Consider the following 20,435-nt stretch of genomic DNA (forward strand, 5'->3'; position numbering starts at 1 on the left):
AACAAACAGGAACAGAAGAACAAAAAGAAAGAGAGGCAGAGAGAGAAAGAGAAGAATCCAGGAAAAGGTCCTCCAGATAATGGGATAGGAAGGAACCAATGAACAAATGGATCAATTAGATGACAAAGAAGGTCACACAGAAAAATAAAAAGAAGTAACAGTGTAGTGCTATTTTGAAAAGGGAAATAAAAAATTAAGGGAAATTGAGTTGGGTTATCTAATTTAATAGGTGGATTTGATCATTTAATAAGACTGAGGAGAATGAGTATGGAGCATTGGGGAAAACAGAAATTTTAAAATATTTTGGGGAAATATGCAGTGGCAGAACCAACAAGAATTGATTAAATACAATCATTACTATATGTCTGTTAAAGATCAGTTACTATTTTATAACATGTATTTACTTTAGAACTAATAAATAGATCTTGAAATTTTTTATAGTAATTATTGTCAGTCTGGGAACCTGGCAAGGCAGATGGAAGACAGTAAAATGCAAGCACTCACTAACATGGCTGACCCTGGGGTTCAGGTTTGGTAATGAGGTATAAATGAAACTGGAAGGCTGATGTCTTAGAATAAGACAAAGGGCATGAGGTACTATTGGAGGTCATCAACTATTTGTGTAATTACAAATAGGTTTTGAGCTTCTACAGTGTCAAGAAGCATGCTTAGGAATTGGGGGGTGGGAGGGGGGATGATGAATAAGATGTGTTTTCACCATGGCAGTCAGAGTTTAGGAAAAGAGACAGCCATGTACAAAAGCAGAACTTCAGTAGAAGTGAGGAACTGGGAGAAAGGAAAGAAGGAAGAAAATGGTGGTGAAAGAGAAGAATCTCAGAGTTAGATGTCTGGGGGGGAAATAACAGAAATGGTGATTTTAGGTGTATATTTTAATTGTATTCACACTAATCTTACCTAATAATAGAGAAACATGTAAATTGACCGTACCTCTGTTACCCCCCCAGCCAATCAGAGTGAGTATGTAAATTAACCCAACAAAGATGGCGGTTAATTTGCATACATACCTGGGTCCCGGGAACCTCCTTGGCACCCAGGTCACTCCCAGCCGGCCATCGGGCAGAGTCTTTAGGCTTGGGAAGGGGCCAAGCCTGTAATCGGAGGTGCAGGTTGGGGAACCCCTTCCCAAGCCTAAAGCCTGGGGCTGAGGCTTTAGGCTTGGGAAGGGGCCAAGCCTGTAATCGGAGGTGCAGGTTGGGGAACCCCTTCCCAAGCCTAAAGCCTGGGCCGGAGGCTTTAGACCTGGTCCAGGGGCCGAGCCTGGGATCGGAGGGAAGGGGATAAAATCAATGGAAACATATCCTTAGGTGAGGATAAAAGAAAGAAAGAAAGAAAGAAAGAAAGAAAGAAAGAAAGAAAGAAAGAAAGAAAGAAAGAAAGAAAGAAAGAAAGAAAGAAAGAAAGGAAGGAAGAAATGTCATATCCTATGAAAGACACATCTTGAAATTGCTTAAAGAAAGTTGTCATTTTTTCATAGTGAAGGGACTGGAGTCCGTGTTGATGAAAATACCTTGGTGGCAGCGGTGACTGGCAGTGGCTGCAGCAGCGGGGTGATGGGGCTTGCGCCTTCCCCTGATCAGCCTGGTCGCCTCCCGCAAAGGGAGGCCAGATTTCGGCTTAGGTCCGCTCCCAACAGGGAGCTGGCCTAAGCCATCAGCAGGACATCCCCTGAGGGCTCCCAGTATGTGAGAAGGGGCAGGCTGGGCTTAGGGACCCCTCCCCAGTGCACAGATTTCATGCACCGGGCCCCTAGTGGTATATATAATACCAAATGAGAGATGACAGTGGGATGGAGAGAGGAGGGGCTTTGACTTAAAAACTACCACTCTCTTTCTATTGTTGTTGTGACCACAAAGGAACTGGCTCCAAGTCATTTTGGGCATTCTCCTTCCTTCTACTTGAAACTGAATTATGATTCAATGTCAAATTTTTAATCTATAAATCGGGCTTGGCATTTCATGTGCTTCTAATAGATGTGCTAGAAAAGCTGTTTCAAACTTAAGCTCCATAAAGGAAATGAGAAAAATGCAGAGAAAACTTCATGTTAATCTCTAAAGCAATTTGAGGCCTATGTCAGAAAACTCTTCCTCAATCCATCTCAGTAGATGATCTGAAGGACTGTCATTTCTATGTGACATATGAAGGCGTAAGTCCGTTTTAGAAGTTCATAATGCAATCAACTACATTTCTGTCATCATCTGAAATTTTTGGAAAGTAAAACAGTTAAACAAGTTACATGGCATTATGTAGCCAATGCTCATCACCCCTATTTACTGCATCATCTGAGATACTTTGTTCAATTTTTTAAAAGTTAAATTCAGGCAAACTGGAATTGCAAACTCAAATATCCACAAGGGTCAAGCAATTGATAGAAATGAGTGAGGCCGGCTAAGCAGAAGACATGAGCAGAAGCTGAGTGAGGAGCACTGCCAGCCTCCATGTCCAGCTGATGTTAGAGTGAGGACTGCAGCAAACTGGGTCAGTTTCAAGGCAGCTGCCACTCCTTATTAACCCATTGTTGCCAAGGAAAATGCCTGCCAAGTGTTGACAGATCTTCTAATTTCTTTTAATAGAGAGCCTAGAAAACTGGATTTTTTATATGTAAATTACTGATTTGAAAAGTTGCCTTCTAATTTAAATAAAAGTGACCTATGAGCTAGAGGGGGAAAAAAAAAAACCACCTGTCAGTTACATTAAGCCTTTAAGTGGTCACTTAATGTTCACTGCTGTAAAATTCATGTCTCACTAGAATGTTTAGATGTTGTGTGGTTATGGCCTGAAACACTTGTGTGCACTCAGGTTAGCTGAGGTTACACAAGCTAGAGCATTCCATGCAGCTAGTCCAGTTGGACTAGCTGCATGGAATATAACCAAATGCAAGGGACAGTTACTTTTTTTTTTTTCTGATGTTGCTTTTGAGTCTCTTCCATTTAAGAAAATATCTCAGTTTTGTGCATATAGGTTATTGAGATACATAGATCAATTGTAGAAATGGTGCTGCTCTAAACATATAACAAATACAGGTAATTTTTGTATTTATCAGCCATCTAGAATCAGCACCTCTATTGTTGCTTGAGTTCCCATTCTGAAAATTAGCAGTCTTGAACACCTCCTTTCTACTCATTCTCAGAAAGAGGAGGAAAAACTGCTTTGCAAAGAAAGAAAAGCTGTGACAATGCATTATAAAGTTCAGGCCACTGATTGTTTTATCCTAAATGTTCATTAATCCCTTGGCCATGAGGAGAGAGTAAAAACATGACCTCCTTAAGCTTGATCATCCTTCAGGTTCTTCTAGTTCAGTCTCCTCACTCATTAGTTAAATAGAATTGAGGGGAAAAGAGTCTTAGCTGGTGGGTTACCAGATGTCAATTCCAAAGACTCTCGTGTGGTAAAATTAATGCTGCAAAGCCTTCTGATATCATGTGCTTCTTAGACAAAGTAGCACTTGGACTAGAACTGAGTTCTTCTGACTAAGTCATAGCCTGGTGGTCTTTCAGTAGTATCGGTAGAACACCCACAGGCTGCTCAGCCTAGTCTGCACATGATGTCATATCAGTTGCAAATAACAGAAAAACCAAACTCAAAATGACTTGAAAAGTTAGTGTTTATTGACTCTTTAATATGAACATTTCAGAGTTATGTGGCTTCAAGCACGATTTGATTGAGTCCTAGCTCCATTTCCTCCATCATGATGATGATCTTTATCACCATTATAGGAAGTACTTAAATTATGCTTATATATGCCAAGCACTGTTCTAAGCACTTTACAAATATTTACTCACATAATTTCACCACATTTCCATTCGATTGGTACTATTATTAACCCAATTTTTGCACAGGAGAAAATTGAAGCATAAAGAGTTCAACTATTTGGTCTAAGTTTTCATTGTAGGACCAGGATACAAACTCAGGCTGCTGGCTTCAGAGCCCATGCTCTCAATCTCTGCACAAATATTCACATTGAACTGGTCTAGGATAAGGCCTAAGAATCAGTGATTTTAAAAATATTCCCTGGTTGATTGTGATATACATCCAGGGTAGAAAACCAGTGGGTTAATGGGTAGAAATGATGCAAAAAGCACTGTGCTGGGATTTAGGCCTAACTTCTGTTCTGCAATGCTTACATCCCAGTGGAGAAGAGGCATAAGCACCATCCACTGCTAGAAGAAACTTTCAGATAGAACTGCTGAGCGCTACTGAACACAACTGGCCCTGCAGAGCCTTTTCCTGAAGAACCCAAATATTACAGTCGCAGTATGTTCGAAGGGTGTCCATTACCTGGGTATTATAATTTTTGTATGATGGCACTCAGAGACTGATTATAATTAGGATAAAGAGAATAAATTCCCAGGGACATGATGCTTCACTGTGGATCCCCTGCCTCTAACTCTGGATGCAAAAATCTTTGCAAGAGTACTTTCATGGATCTCAATGACAACAATTAAACTTGAAGAGCATGAGAAGACATTTTAATCAGAAGCTAATTAAGAACAATGGGGGCATATGTATCCTTGATTGTGTCTCAAGTACTCTAACTGATCTGGAAGATTATCCCATTAATAGATGGCTATAAACATACACCAACATTTTCTGAGTATAAAGCAACTGTACTTTGAAGGTTCCACCTCCAAATCTGGCTTTTACTTATTAGATGACAAATTAAAACGAACAATGTTTACCTATCCATGGAAGACATATGGTGCTGATAACTTGTCTTTGGGTAGGACAGCATAAGGTGTAAGAAATGAAGCAAGGAAACTAAAGAAACCAGAGCATTACTCATATTTAACTGTTTGGTGTTGCTCCATTATAAAATGAGACTAAAAATTTATATAGCCTTAAACACAAAAGATAAATGCTGTGAGTAATAGCAATAAAAAGAAAACCAACAATAACCGCCCCCCCCCACCCAAAAACAAAATAAAACACACACACAAAACCACCAGAAAACTAAAGTAGCAATCAAAGTATAGATGTAGTCTTCACCTTTTGTTAGAATTGGGTGCTGTACATAGACAATATAGTATTGTTAGAGAAGAAAAGTTCTATGTTTGTCATATAATCTCCACTTAAATCAAACATTAGTCCTTTGTGTCTCCTCCTGCCAACTTAGGTTGTATTTTTCTCTAAATTTGCTTGAGATTTTTGGTTTATGGTCTCTCAGGAATCTTTTTTTTTTTTTTCTGATAAAATGGTGCTTGTTTTGTGGCCTCACCCTGGCCATCTATACCCCCCATCCCTACCCCACAAGGGGCCCTAAAGGGAATTCCATTCTGATTATATTCTGATGATAATGGATCAGAGAGACCCTCATTTCTTAAGGAGTGAATTTTGCATATGGAGAACTCCACCATTTTCTTTCAGTCCCTTCCTTAGTGAGCACTGAAGTATGCCAGGCAATCTGGGTTGTAATCTTAGCAACACCAATGTCAACCACTATAAGTTATTTAAAGTCCTCTGAGCTTTAGTTTTCTTGCTTTGCAAAGTGAAATATAGATGAGTTGATATTAACATCTTCCCATATCAAAGTGTTTTGGATGCTATTTATTTTTCCTTCTGGCTTGTCTGTCTTTTCTTTAGTCCCTAACTATCATACTTGTTTTGGTTTTTATGTTTTGCCAGGCTTTTTTTTTCATAGGTAATAACTTTTCTCATCCTTGACATATTAACATTCTACTCACCCTTTAAAGTTCTTCTGAAATCCTAATTTCTTCAAAGACCTTTCCCAATGTGTGGTGTGTTGGGGGTGAGGGTAGGTAGTTGTTGGGTCATGTGCCAGAGATGCAAAGATGAATGAGATAGACTTGGTTCTGCCTTCTGTCCTGCATAGAATTTACAAACTAGATGAGTAATAACTGACATTTTTGAGATGATAGTATCTTTACTTTTCAAGTGAGAAAACAGGCTCAGAGAAGTTAAGTAAATTGCCCAAGGCCACAGAGCTAGAAAATAGCAGAATGCAGGTCTACTAAACTACACTTAACTGTCATGCTCCGCAGTCAGTGCACCATGGGAAAGATGTGGCAAAGTGCCCGCACGTCCCCCTGTGACATGACCAACATTAGTCCTCAAATAATTTCCTTCGGAATCTGGCATCTACTTGCACTTGATAGGAAGTGGCACTTGAGATGAAACTTTCAGTATTTGCTATCTTAGCTGATCCCTTTGCTCCGCCATTGTCGCCCGCCTCCGCCCCGCCCCGCCCTTGCCGCCCGCCTCACCTTCTCCTCCGGCCCGCCTGCTTTTCCCTTCGCCCCCGGCCCCGCCTCCAGCCCGCCTTTATCACCGGCCCCGCCTTCTCCTCCAGCCCGCCCGTGTTTCCCTTTGCCCCCGGCCCCGCCTCCGCCCCGCCTTTATCACCCGCCTCACCTTCTCCTCCAGACTGCCCGCGTTTCCCTTCGGCCCCGGCCCCGCCTCCGCCCCGCCCTTGCCGCCCACCTCACCTTCTCCTCTGGCCCGCCTGCTTTTACCTTCACCCCCGGCCCCGCCTCCGCCCCGCCCTTGTCACCGGCCCCGCCTTCTCCTCCAGCCCGCCTTCGTTTCCCTTCGCCCACGGCCCTGACTTCACTCCTCCCTTCTCCTCCCCCCGCCCCCCTGGCTTGCTTGCTTCTTCGAAGCTTTACTCCCCTTTGCAGCTCTTGGCTTCTTTCGACACTGTCTTGATATGCAAATAAGCCGCCATCTTTGTTGGGGCAATTTGCATACTCGTCCTGATTGGTTGGTGGGCGTGGCTTGGCTGGTGGGCGTGGCTTAGACATATTTCTTTTTTTCATATATTTAATTTCATTTTTTTATTTTCTTTTTTTAAATATATTTTATTGCTTTTTTACAGAGAAGAAGAGAGAAGGATAGAGAGTTAGAAACATCGATGAGAGAGAAATATCGATCAGCTGGCTCCTGCACACCCCGTACTGGGGATGTGCCAGCAACCAAGGTACATGCCCTTGACTAGAATCGAACCTGGGACCCTTCAGTCTGCAGGCTGACGCTCTATCCACTGAGCCAAACCGGTTAGGGCTTAACTATTTCTTTACTAAAATACAACTTATCATTCAACTCTCTTTAACTCCCACATGAACAGGGACAATATTTATTTTATAAAGTCCACATTCTCTAGTATTATTGATATGGATTGTTAGTTCTCAGTAAGCATTGTGCAGGAAGACACAGTGAAGGGAATAATTGAATGAATGAATGAATGAATGAATATACTCATGCTGTTTTTATAGTGTCAGTATGTAATGCCTAAAAGTTTTCTGTATGACTCAGGTATCCAACTTTTGAGTTGGAGAATTATTATATTTTTTCAGTCCTCTGAGTATTGTAAACATTTGGAGGGATATGTTTTCAGGATTTATAGAGAAGAGAAAGAAGACTTTGTCTTCTAACCAGTTAGATGTAAAATAACAAATGAAAACTGATGTTTGTCATTAAACAACCCAAGGAAAGCCTACAATGATATAGGGAGAGAAATCTTTCCTGTCACCATCTCCTCCCCTACAACAGAATGGATTAAATCCCCCTTCCAGTTACTCCCATGCTCCCCAGTGCATACTGAGCATCAACATTGCCGTGTTTATCTTTGCATCCAGGTGTATCTGACACATAGAACTCTTCAATAAGTATTTGTTTCACAAATGGCTGTATATAACTTCAAGGGCTTTGGGCCTGGGCCAGGATTACAGGTCTCCTACACGTTAATGTGGATTCCCTAATAATTAAAAAAAGCACTTTTCTTTCTACAGTGAGAGATAAAGTAAAAGGTTTCTATAAAGGTCAATATTTTGTGGGGACACGATTACACAAACATATAAATGATTCAAACGCTTGCTAGAAATGAGTATGCAGAAGAAGACTAAAGAATATAGGGGGCACTTGTGGAATGAGGTGCTCTAAAGGTAGGGTATATTTATTGAATTAGTGGGGTGGAGACCCTGAAGAATATAAGAATAGCTAACTGTTAGGAAGTGCTTATAGTATGTCAGAATTATTCTAAGCAATATTTTATGGGTTAATTTTCCATAGCTTTATAGATGAAATAATATTATAATCTCCACTTTATACATGATGAACTTGAAGCATGAAAGACTGAACAATATTCAAAGTCAGGAAGTTTTTGAGTGAGGTTTCAAATTCAAGTAACCTGTCTCCAGCCTATGCCTTTGACCTCTGGGCTCTCCTCCCTCTGTAGAAGATGAGCTTTAGCCTGCTTCAGCATTTTGCGTACAGCCAGCCCTAAAATGATACCATCTGATAAATTCAGGGTTCCTATTTCTAATAGAATATAAAGGCAAATCTACTTTGCAATTGTTCTTTTACAGTTGTTCCTAATTATTCTGCTTGTATTTATTTAAAATGCCTGGAGGAGTCAATAAAGTTATTCCAATACTTGTGTGCAATCCAGAAGGAATCAATAGATGGAATGAAAATGAAGTAAGATGTAAGCAAGCATTCTGTATTGAAATCATATCATTCACTGGAGACTGTACCATTCTGCTTCTTTGGGAAAACAAGCAGCCTCATGCTTCTGTGTGTTTAAGAAAGCAGAAGTCTTAGCATAGAAAAGCTATTCTCATCAACTTGTAGCTTCAAGCTATATTACTGAACTTTTGTGTTATAAGCGATGGTGAATACAATGCTGACACACCATAGTTTTTATCTGGTGATCCCAATCTGCTTAGAGTGTAATCGTTTCTCCCAACAACCTTTACCATCTTAAGCACCACTCAGAGAGAGAATCATCACAGAGAAGCCAAATAGAATGCATATGTGGGCTGTATAATGTGATGATTGTTTTTGTTATATTTAATGTAACAATCATTAAAAAAAAAAATGCTTGGTATCTCTCTAAGAAGCATATTTGTCCTGGAGCATCTATGTGGTCTGGGATCACTGCAGGACAAGCAGAGAAGGCAACTGTGTATGGAATCTGACTATGGAATATTAAAATATTTTCCCCTACCCAAACTCTTCCCCAACATTTATCATGTATTTTATTGAAAAGTGTTCATTTGTTGAATACTTGTTATGGGCCAGGCATTTGTAGTAGAGATATAGAGTTATTTTTGAGCTAGTACATATATAAGGTGTGATGATAGTTATAATAGACAGTGGAGTCAGTTCCAGGAATTTAGCATGGCATACAGACTTGCCTACTAAATACAACTGGCTTCATCTTCCTCCTCATCTCCCAATTCAACCTAATTATAGCCACAACAGAATTCTGGAAGTGCCATAAAAAGCCATGATTTTTCACATTACCATGGTTTCTACAACGATTTCTTCTGTTTTAAATGATTATTCTTTCTTCTCTTCTTGGTGAACTCTTACCCATCCTTTAAGCTTTAGTTCAAATGCAACCTGCATTTAGTACAAATGCAACCTCCTTTTTGAAACCTTTCCTGATTTCACTACTTTTTTCTTCTTCCTCCATTCCTCAGTCAACCCTCTCTTCTCTAAACTCTAAAATATTTTGTTTTTACATATTATATTATATTATATTAATTATATTAATTATATTATATTATATTATATTATATTATATTATATTATATTATATTATACTAGAGGCCCAGTGCACAAAATTTGTGCACGGGTGGGATCCCTAGGCCTGGTCAGCAATTGGGACCAATCAGGTTCCCCACCTCCCCAACTCCTCACCTCCTCCTTCCCTTGCCAACCCGCGCACCTCCACCACACTGTTCCCCACCTCTCCATCTCCTTCTTCCCTCGCTGCCCTTGTTCCACCACTGCACAGTTTCCTGCCTCCCCACTTCCCCACCTCACTGCCTCCCCGCTCCTCCTCCTCTCAACACCTGTGTCCACCACCACCACCCACCCCCAGTTCCCCGTCCCAGTCCAGGACCTGGCCCTGATTGGGCGATTGGGACCTGCCTGCCAGGGGGAGGGTCTGGGAGGTTGGCTAGCAGGCCCCAATCAGGTGATCAAGGCCTGCTGGCTGGGGGGCGGGGGGGGGGGGGCAACCGCCACCATGGTGGGTGGGCAGCAGGCCAATCGGTACCTGCTGGCTGGGGGAGGAACAGGGGGAGGGACCCAGGAGGTTGGCCACTGGCCCCAAGGAGGGAGCTGTCCCTCGGCCCCTCTGGGAAAGAGGCCAAGTCTGCTGCCACCCACCCCTGGTTCCCCACCCCAGCCCAGGGGCCCAGCCCCAATCAGGCCATTGGGGCCTGCTGGCTGGGGGTAGAAACCAGGAGACCCCATTGGCAATTGGTGATTGCAGGCTGGAGGCAGCTCCTGAGTTGAGCGTATTCCCCCTGGTGGTCAGTGAGCATCATAGCGACCGGTCATTTCAGTCATTCCAGTCATTCTGGTCATTCTGTCTTAATGGTTGCTTAGGCTTTTATATATATAGATTATAGTAGCCTATAGACATGTTGGTTTTCACTCTTAATGTTTTATAAATTATTTAAGGCAGAGATCATATATTTCTTCTTCTCTAGCACTTATTATGGGAAATTGTATATTATTCAAAATGCTTTCTGATTAAGTGAATTAATGGAAAAATACATACCATTTGTTTAGGAGCTATTGTAAAATTCACATATTTTATATCATTTAATTTTCAGAATAATCTTGCAAGATAAATATCATCATTCTCATTTCATGAATTAGGAAACTAAAGCTTTGATGGGCAAAATGAGTTGCTCAAAGCCATCCATACAGCTCTGGAAGGGTGACATTTTGGTCTGGTTTCAATTGTCATTTTCTATTTTACCATCCTGGAAAGAATAAAGGAGAGTGGTTGTGCAGTTGAATAGGGGGCCTCTTTATTTTATGTCCTTGCTACTCAAATGTGATTCACAGATCAGCAGCATTGGCATGGCACAGAAGTCTATAAGAAATGCAGAACCGCAGGCCCTCCTTTCACCTATGAAATCAGAATTTGCATTGTTAACACTATCCTCAGATTATTTTTACCAACGTTAAAGATTAAGAAGCACTGATTACCTTCACAGGTGTTTCTAGATTCATCATAGTTCCCAGTCTTTTCAAAACTTCCCAGTCTATACAGTTTCTCTCAGACACATAGAAAGTTGATGCTCATTATTACATGCAACCGATAAGCAGATGAAAGCAGGAAGCTACCAGATTAAGGGCCTCGAAGAATAGTGAAACCTTTCCTAACTTTCTTACATCCTTCTTTTGTTGCTTCCCCATCTCCCTGAATCATTCTTTGCAGGGAGGGAGCTAGTTAACACTTTAACTTATTAACAAATGTGAAACTATTTTGAGTGCATCTCATTAGGCTTATTTGATTGTGAGGAATAGAGTACTATTCAACTTAACTGGAGAGAAGGGCAGTTTAAGAATACATCTGGAGTGGTTTCAGTAGTGGGCTCTCACAGATATAAGTTCTTAATCAATAATAGGATTGGCTCTCATGCAGGTGCTTCTGAACTCAAAGTCCTTAATGGGGATCACCTCCTGGTGAACTACCATTAATGAAGTTCAGCTACCTCATCCCTTTGTCCCCAATACCATAATCACCATTGTCTGCTTCTCTCTGTTATTTCCTCTTTTGACTGGAAAAAAATTATTTCTTTCTTTTCCCATTCAAGTTCCACAGGAGGAGAATACTACTGACTAATCTCATGTACTCAAAGGGCCACATGTTTCTTTATCAGTGGGTGGTATATTAGTACATGGAAAAACTTTGTCAGTGAAATGCCTAGCTCCATTTCCACTATCTACAGCTTGGAGTATAGAATTATTATTATTTTTAAAATAACCTTTGAACTTCTGCAGAGACTTGAAAACGTTAGGTTTCCATAGAAAGGCCAATGTATGGATGGTTCTGTAAAACAGGCTAGGACAAAAAGGAAAGAAATAAGTTAACTTTTTTCAACTCAGTATTGAAGATCAAGCTAGCTTATTTACTCAGTAGATGTGACTAATTGGCATATTCTGCATTCTTCTTTAAGAGACAGTATTATGGTAAGAAATAAACAGGGAATCCATTGTCGTACTGAGTTAATTTTAAGCAGATATTTATTGAGAACTTCCTACTAGCCAGACATTTTGTAATCTGGGGATTCAAGAAATGCATAGAATATTATAAACACCTGCCTTCAGGTGGTTATAACTTAGTGGTCACAGCTATATAAAGAAGTGCTCCCAAAATTTATATCAGCTAAAAACCTAAGAGCATATTGCCCGTAGGTCTAATATGTGGCTTTTGCTTGTTTGTATGTATCCTCCTCTTGTTCAATATATTTCAGAATTTCTTAGTGGTAAATTAACATTAATTTGCTACTAAGATAATAATTTTTACTTATCCAAGCAATATGGAAAGAAGCAAGAATGAGTAAACCTAGCATGTGTATGAATGACTAAAAATTAAAAACTTAGCATTAAACCACAATTGCTTAGTGGTATTGTAGGGTGTCATAAGTACTGGGTCTAGAGCTTTACCTTATCCTTGGGCAATGAGGAGACATAACACATTTAAAAAATGAGAGCACTGTGTTCTGCCAGATCTCTGGAAATGTCCATTCTTAGCATTTCTAAAAAATTTATTTATTGTTTAAAGTATTACATATGTCTCCTTTTTCCCCCATTGACCTCTCCCCAGCCACTCTGACCCTCCCAGCACATGCCTTCACCCCCGCCCCGCTACTGTCTGTGTGCATTGGTTATGCTCATATGCATGCATACAAGTCCTTTGGTTGATCTCTTACCCCCACCCCCTCTCACCCTCCCCTCCCTTCCTTCTGATGTTTCCTATCTGTTACATGCTTCTATATCTCTGGATCTACTTTTGCTCATCAGTTTATGTTGTTCATTATATCCCACATAAGAGTGAGATCAGGTATTTCACTTAGCATAATGCTCTCCAGTCTGAGCACTGTTTTGAAGCATGGTTTTATTTATAATTAATATTGGACCATCTTATTTTGATCGATAAAATCAGAAGACAACTTTATAATTTAGTGAATTTAGAGAGATATGGGATCATTGGTGTGCATCATGGAACCCAGTTCTTACCCTGCCCAATGCACTAAGTTTCCAAAGGTGATCTCATACTTGTTTTGGGGATACTCTATTTCTAAGTAGCGTGACTTAGATAGTTCTCATTCAAAATCCATTTTCTAGCATGGCTAGGACTTGGTGAAAGTTGAACCATAGTGAATACTAAAGATTATTATACAAATTATGCCATTATTATCAGATTATTATGCTGCATACATTTTCATGGAAGGTATTAAAGTACTCTAAAAAGAGGGCAAGTAGGAGAACTGGTTAATAAATAGGTGGGAGGAAATGTCTAGAGAGACCTTTCTAAGACTCTCCTAGGTGCCTTCTTTTTGGAGGAGGGCTGAGCCTATACTAAATATATAACAAGGCGTTCTTCTTATTTTTGCTTTCTCTTTCATCCAGGAACAATTACCAGCACAGAATATTCTCCACAGAGCCCTGGAGAGAACATAAGGAAAGTACCAGAGTCAGCTCTTGACTTCTTTTCCTGAACATTGGAATTGTTTGTCTGTTTTGTTTTGTTTTTCCTTCTTTCTGGTGGGTGGCTTTGTAAGTAAAAAATTTGGGCCTCATGGTACCTCAGCAGCAATGAGAAATTTATGTACTCAGTAGCTGGTTTTTAGTTTGCTCTTCTTTTCAAAGAAATCTTATGCAATATTTCCGTCCAATATCAGTAGTAGCTAGAGTATCTGTACCAATGTGTCCAACACACTTACTGCTTTCTGGGTCCAACATAAATGGCAATTCAGTTTGGCATATAGACCCAGATAATGAAAGCTTCCTTAGAAATTAGACTTAATAGAACTAATTTAGATCTCATGGAGAGAGTAGAGCAAAAGTCCCTGCTACAAAATAAATATTCTGTTTGGTTTGTTTTCACCAGGTACATTACTTTTTTTCTCCTTTTTTAAAAATTTATTTTTATTTATTTCAGAGCAGAAAGGATAGAGAGAAAGAGAGAAACATAAATGATGAGAATAATTGATCAGCTGCCTCTTGAATGCCCCACACTGGGAATCAAGCCCTCACCCCGGGCATGTGCCCTGACTGGGAATCGAATCACAACCTCCTGGTTCATAGGTTGACACTCAACCCCTGAGCCACACCAAGTGGGCCAGGTAGGTTACTTTGATCCATACTTATTTAGTATGTGCCTCTTTTAAATTAATATTTCTTCTTGAACCTATCTCATTTATGTTATATGTCATGAAATGTAAAAACAATTCAACAGTCAAGTTCTAAAATGGCCACCAAATTAGCAGTGGATTTTAGAAGTTCCAAGGAGTAGGAGTGTGAGACTTGCTGCTGTCCATAATCTCCTTCAGGTCGTCCATTGTTATCCTCTCCTGAATATACAATCATACACTCTCAGTAAAAACAGTAGGATTTCAATTCCTCTGCCATCTCTCCTATTCAGATTGCCACCTACTACCTCCCACCACTCCAAATTAATATTTTGGAAGTGCCATAGTTACTGTTAATATCAAAAACATTGGCTGGGACTCTGTTAATAGTCAACTGTCATAAATATATTCCTGGTAGTGTGCTATCCTTAGCTTTATTGCTCAGAAGGAAAGGCAAATAAATAAAAGATCTCTGACTAGTTCCTATACTTCAGAGACTTGGTCAACATGTTTTTCTTTCTTTATTTTCCTTTTTATTTTTATTTTGTAAGCCATGTTATAGCCTTCCCCAAGTATGAGAAAAGCAATCATCAGTAGCTAGAAGAGTCTCCAGATTCAGGGTTGTTGTTATAATCGGGTCAGTTGAGCCTGCTTTCAGCTCATTCCACATCACATAGCTGTCATAAGACCAATGCTTTCTTTGGAGCAGGTACATTCAAATGCCACCAGGTTGCAAACCTGGGGCTGCAAAAGGTAAAGTGGTGTCAGTGAGCACATCATGTTGCAAAAGCATCATAATAATTGTATAGACAGCAAAGGACTACATTTCACCACTGTGTAGCATCAAATACATAAGGCAAATGCAAACCAGTTATTGTCACCTACCAGGATTGGAAACCTGAGAGCAAAACCACCTCATCAGTTCATTATGAGCATAAGTGAGTCCATTAGACTTCCATTAGACTTTAGAGAACAGAGAAAACAGTGCTACTGAACTGCCACAAATTCAAACTCCAAGTCTTACTGTATTATCTATCTTATTTTCAATTTGGAAAATTGATAAGGCCAATATGGATATTGATTTTATGAACTTGTTTAAAAAGATGATAGAAGAAATATCTTAGTATCATTTCCATATTTATCTTTTTTCTTTTCTAGCTAGGGAGACAGAATGGGATTTGGGAGAAATCAGTTTGTTTCTGGAGTACCTGGTACTAATCAAAAAGAGTCAAACAGAAAAGAAACCCATGACACAATTTTGCAACCTGATTTTTATCAGAAGATTATTTTGATTGTATGATGTTTGATGCTAGTGAGGGATAAGACAGACATGAAATGTTTGAAGTATAGATTTTAGAACTGAGTGATGAACAAAACTGACAATTCATATTCTTATCAAATTTTTTGAGTCTTACAAAATAGGACTTTCCTTGAGTTTTCTGTCATCTTCACATCTCATCCTGCTCCAAACTTTGAGAGTCTGACAAACATAAAAGTTGAAAAACACTAGCAAGAAAAATTTTTCAGCTGCAAATCTTTTTTTAAAGTCTTATTTAGTTGAAGTTGAAGGTTCTCATTAATAGAAGGTAGTTGGCTCCACAAGGGCATTTGACCTAAAATCTAACTATCATAAATAAAGAACTGAAGCAGAATGTAAATTACAATGCTGACACAAAGCTTTTCTTTGCTAGTTTCAGGTGAAAATACAGACTCAAATCAAGGATCTGTGTTGTCTGGGAATTGGTTGTACTTTTGTGTACCCAGGTAATCCCAGGAAATCTTTGAGGTGATTACTCTTAGCTTATTAAAAACATTATAAAGCAAAGGAACATCTAAATAGTCTCTCTCTGTTCTGGGCCTGTCTCACTGCAGTACCATTTTTACTTGCTTCTGCAAAATGAAAGCTTTTCGGCTCAAGGATGCTTTCTTTTTCATCATGTCATGATGCGGCTATCATTACCACTATTATGACTACCACAATTATCTGAATATTTAATAAGTATACATCTAATGAGAGACATTAAGCAGTGGAAGCATGAAAAACCTCCACCTCATTAGCCAGGCTGAGTTAATCAACAATTGATGGCTGTGGTTTGTTTCTGCTCTTATTGCATCAGCTTCATGGACAGCATATGACTCGGGAAGATTGCTTCCCATTCAAAGGGAGCTGTAAGGATGCCATGTCTTCCTGGATTGGGGCAGGTGCTGTCTCTCATGAAATTGTATACTTTGTCTCTTCCAGAAATAGTCTCAGAAAAGCAGTTAGCTTGTGAGGTGGAATCATGAGGCAATAGTAGAGGGGATTGCATGCAAATAGCCAACAGGGTTGTTTCTGGTACTGCACTGTCTGGTGGGGCACTATAGCTTCAACAATATTCTCAACGCTTAGAACAAATGTAAGGAGTGTTAATGCCACTGATGTCAAGTTTCTGACCTACCCTTTTAATGCAATATACTCTTTAGAGATCTGTTTGGAACCTTACAGGAAGAATATCTGAGGAAAGAAGGCTGAAGGGGCACCTGCTTTCATTTTAATTTTGTCTGAATTAGATAGCATTTTAAAATCCCAAGTGTACACATCAGTCTAGAAAGAGGAAAATAATTATGGAAGTGCTCCAGTCACCACTGTGTATGACCAGACTGCCTGCTAGAAGCAAGGAATAGGAGACAGTGCAGTGGCAAGAACATTTTGTCCTGCATTAAGCCCTGCTTCCCTCAGAGGCTGTGTGTCAGACGCCTGGTACCCTAGTTCTTTGGGAGGGTGTGCCAATTAGCACATTCCCTATTCTGGAACTGTAGCTGCTGTGCATGTGATCTGCATACTGATTCAGCTGAGATTTGACCTTCTAGGCGGAGAAAAACAAGAATCCCAGGTGAGAGAGAACATTGGCCCAGATTTTCCTATCCCTTCTCCTCTGTTCTTTGTTTGCAGACACACTGGCCTCTTAGCTTTTTCTGACTAACTCAGAGACTGGAAAACAGTTCTGTTTCACTTGAAGATTTAGATCAACGTATAGGAAAAAAAAAATCTATAAAAAAATCCTGGCTTTTACCTCCCTCTGCTAATGTCAAAATGGAAAGCAGGTAGCTCCATGCACTAGTGACACTCTTGGCCCACACGGGGGCAGTACTAGGTAGTCAAAAGCCTCCAGGAGCTTCCAGAGCAGGCAGTCTGGCAGGAGATAAACTGACACATAAAGCAGAATCAGGTTAGTTTTTCATAAGCACAAGATTCCTTAAAGCTAGTCATTATAGTGCTCTAAATGTTCTTGCTGAAAAATTAGAAGGGTGCGATGTCTACCCAATTTCCAGCTGCTGGTGCAATCACTTGCCAGGAGATGTTGGGGGAATCTTTGATTAATTACTCCATTTAACCCTACTTTCACATACCTAATGTGAAACAGACAAATCTGGTATCAGATTACCAAATGACATTCTAGGTTTGTTTGGAATGGTCAAAATATAGCTTAGGTATAGATTTTCAGTTCCTTTTTGTCTGATATGATTAGTTGCTTTTTGATAAATTTTCAAATACAGGTTTCTAGGGAAGCTGGAAAGGCAAGTCTATGCTCATTGCCAGTGGAAATTTACCAACATATTTTGGACATAGAGGTTATTGGTGGCGCACTGATATAGAATAGACCTCCTTCAGATAGGACTCTTTAAGTTATATCAGCTACATAAGTGAACAATGGTGTAATTATGCATTCATCTGATCTGGAGAGCTTTCAGTGTTGGGGCAGGAAACCTTTTCTACCAATACCCTCAGGGTGGATTCATTTGATTATTTGTTAGGCACATTTTAGAAGCTCAAGAAAAGAGCCATAATAGTAGTTGAGCTACATTCTCACAACCTACAGTACTAAAGGACACAAAGTCGCAAAGCCATTATTTTCCTTACTGAGATGTGAGATGAAGTAAAATGTGCACCTTTTCTGTGCTATTGTTCCAATTCAACCTTCAGAATACAAACTTGGATTTAGCTGATGAGCTCCAGATCTTGTTAGGTCACTTGAAAGCCATGGCAAATGACTCTGCAACATCCTCAGGCATAGCATTATGATGCAAGCTAAAGAGGGCGTCTCAGGATCTTGGAGAGATAGTTTTACTGACCAGAACAGAGGATGGTCTGTCCCTTATGTCATTAACATTGGCTCTTGATGTCCTTCTCCCTCCCAGTACTTCCTTCTTTTCCTTTCCCTGTCTTTTGGATTCTCTCCATCAACACTGGATTCTCTCCATCTTTATCCTTAACTTTATCCCCCTTTCTGCTGATACACATACCAGAACATTTAATTGCACCCATGGAAATTGTTTATCCCTGAGGGAATCATTTGGTACTCAAATGGCTACGGATCCTGTGCCAAAGCAACAAGAGTATTAGAAAATTCAGTGTTTGCCTTTACATTAGTTTTCGAAATCTCATTAGCACAAAGGTTATTTCTCCCATTAAATGGTTACTTAGAATAAGGTATATTAAAGAGCACATCTTCCTGCTTGCTTTAAAGTGATAGTTTGGACTGGCATGACAGAAACTGTCTTCCAGTTCCATCAATGTTTTACATACACATGGAAGAAAGCATCTGCTTTGCCTCAGTCTGGGGCTTCGTAAATAAAATGTCTCTGCCAGATTTCCCTATTCTTGCTTAGAAAATGACTAAAGTGAGGATGAATTTGAACTTTGTCATAACGTTACCTTAGGGTCATCTGGCAAGTTGTGATAAGCAAGTGTTATGCAAAAATTACAGCACCTACCCCAACCCTTCTGGAAGTCAGAACACAAGCTCCATGAACACGTAAAGCAATATCACACAATCACTTTGTCTGTATGGCTGTACTACTTTAATGAGCATACAGGGAAGCGAATTGCATAGACAATGTAGGGATAAACTACAGATTAATCTTTTTTAATAACTTGGTACTCTTGCTTGCTGGATTTTAATTTCCCCCTCTTCTAAAATACTAAGTAGAATCTCTAACATAGTAACAGAGTTTCCTATTGCTTTTGTGGGCAGAGAAGATCGGATTAAGTTTAACCTAGCCTTCTTCACCTGTCAGGTCCCTCAGGGCACCCGCATCAAAGGGCCTTTGCTCTTTTGGTTGGTTCCCGAAGCAGCTGCCGGCTCCCACCTCTTCCAACCCCACTTACTTCCCCTTCCTAGTTCTAACTTGATCATTAGCAAGAGAGAGGAATGAATAAGAGAAAGACAAAAAGTAATTAATTCACTGAAGTGCAGCTGCAAATGAATTTTTGAAATCAATTATTAATTTTCTCTTTAATATTTCTGCATTGATACTGCTCTGTGTCTGGGGATTGGGAGTGAGAGCCGATTCGCTTCACAGCCGCAGTGCCCTGGGTAGAGACAGCAGTGCCTCACTACAACTAGAAATGCCTCCTGTAACATGAAGTTTCTCTCGTTCATCAGCAACATGCCTGTGCCATAAATAACTTTATCCTTATTTTAAATACAGGATAAGTGTGTTTTAAAGTTCATGGTAGGCACGAAGGATGGGAGCAGTTGCAATAAAAGAGGTCAAATGCCTTATTTTCTGTATCTTCTGGTGTCAGCTTCCCAAAATACCGAAGCCAAGGCAAGAAGCTTAACATGTATGATGATTTTTGAGGAAAAGGTGGAAGCACAAATTCAAAATCTGTTTGCATATGTGGGAGGGAGGAAAACATACTGGATTGTGTGAGGGAGGTGCGAGTAGGAGGACTGGGTGTCGACAGGCTGGAAAAGTACTATAAATCTTTGCACTTCCTGAGCAACCTTGGGCAGAGATCAGGGAATGGTAGTCGAGCGACCGCACAGGGCTGTCTGATTACCTCCCCCGGACTCTCCATCTTCAGTCGGCTTTAAACCCAGATTACAGGACACCTTCTATCACTCCCTTTGCTCAAATCAAATGTTATCAGGAAACCTGCTTTCTTGACCTCTGTGGCATGTGGTTGCAAGGTAGACCTAAGCATTATATGGAAAAACTATTTTTAGTAACTGAAAGCAACAGTACTGCTTCTGTGTTCAAAGATGTTGGCTCCAAATGGCAGAGGAATGATTGTTTCCACTTAAAGTGATTGATATGTCTACACACACTTGAGAGATAGAATTTCATTACCTATTCTTTCAGCAGGGACTGACTGAATGCAGTTTCAAAGGAAATAGGGAGCACATTTGTATAACAGAGTACATTTTCTCCCCTGAAATGAGGAGAAAAGAGGAGCCAATATATATAGGAAGAAATTGTGGATGTTGAATAAGAAGAATAAAGATATAGAAAGAGCGAAGAAACTACTGC

The sequence above is a fragment of the Eptesicus fuscus genome, chromosome 5 (assembly GCF_027574615.1).
Source record: "Eptesicus fuscus isolate TK198812 chromosome 5, DD_ASM_mEF_20220401, whole genome shotgun sequence".
Lineage (NCBI taxonomy): Eukaryota > Metazoa > Chordata > Mammalia > Chiroptera > Vespertilionidae > Eptesicus > Eptesicus fuscus.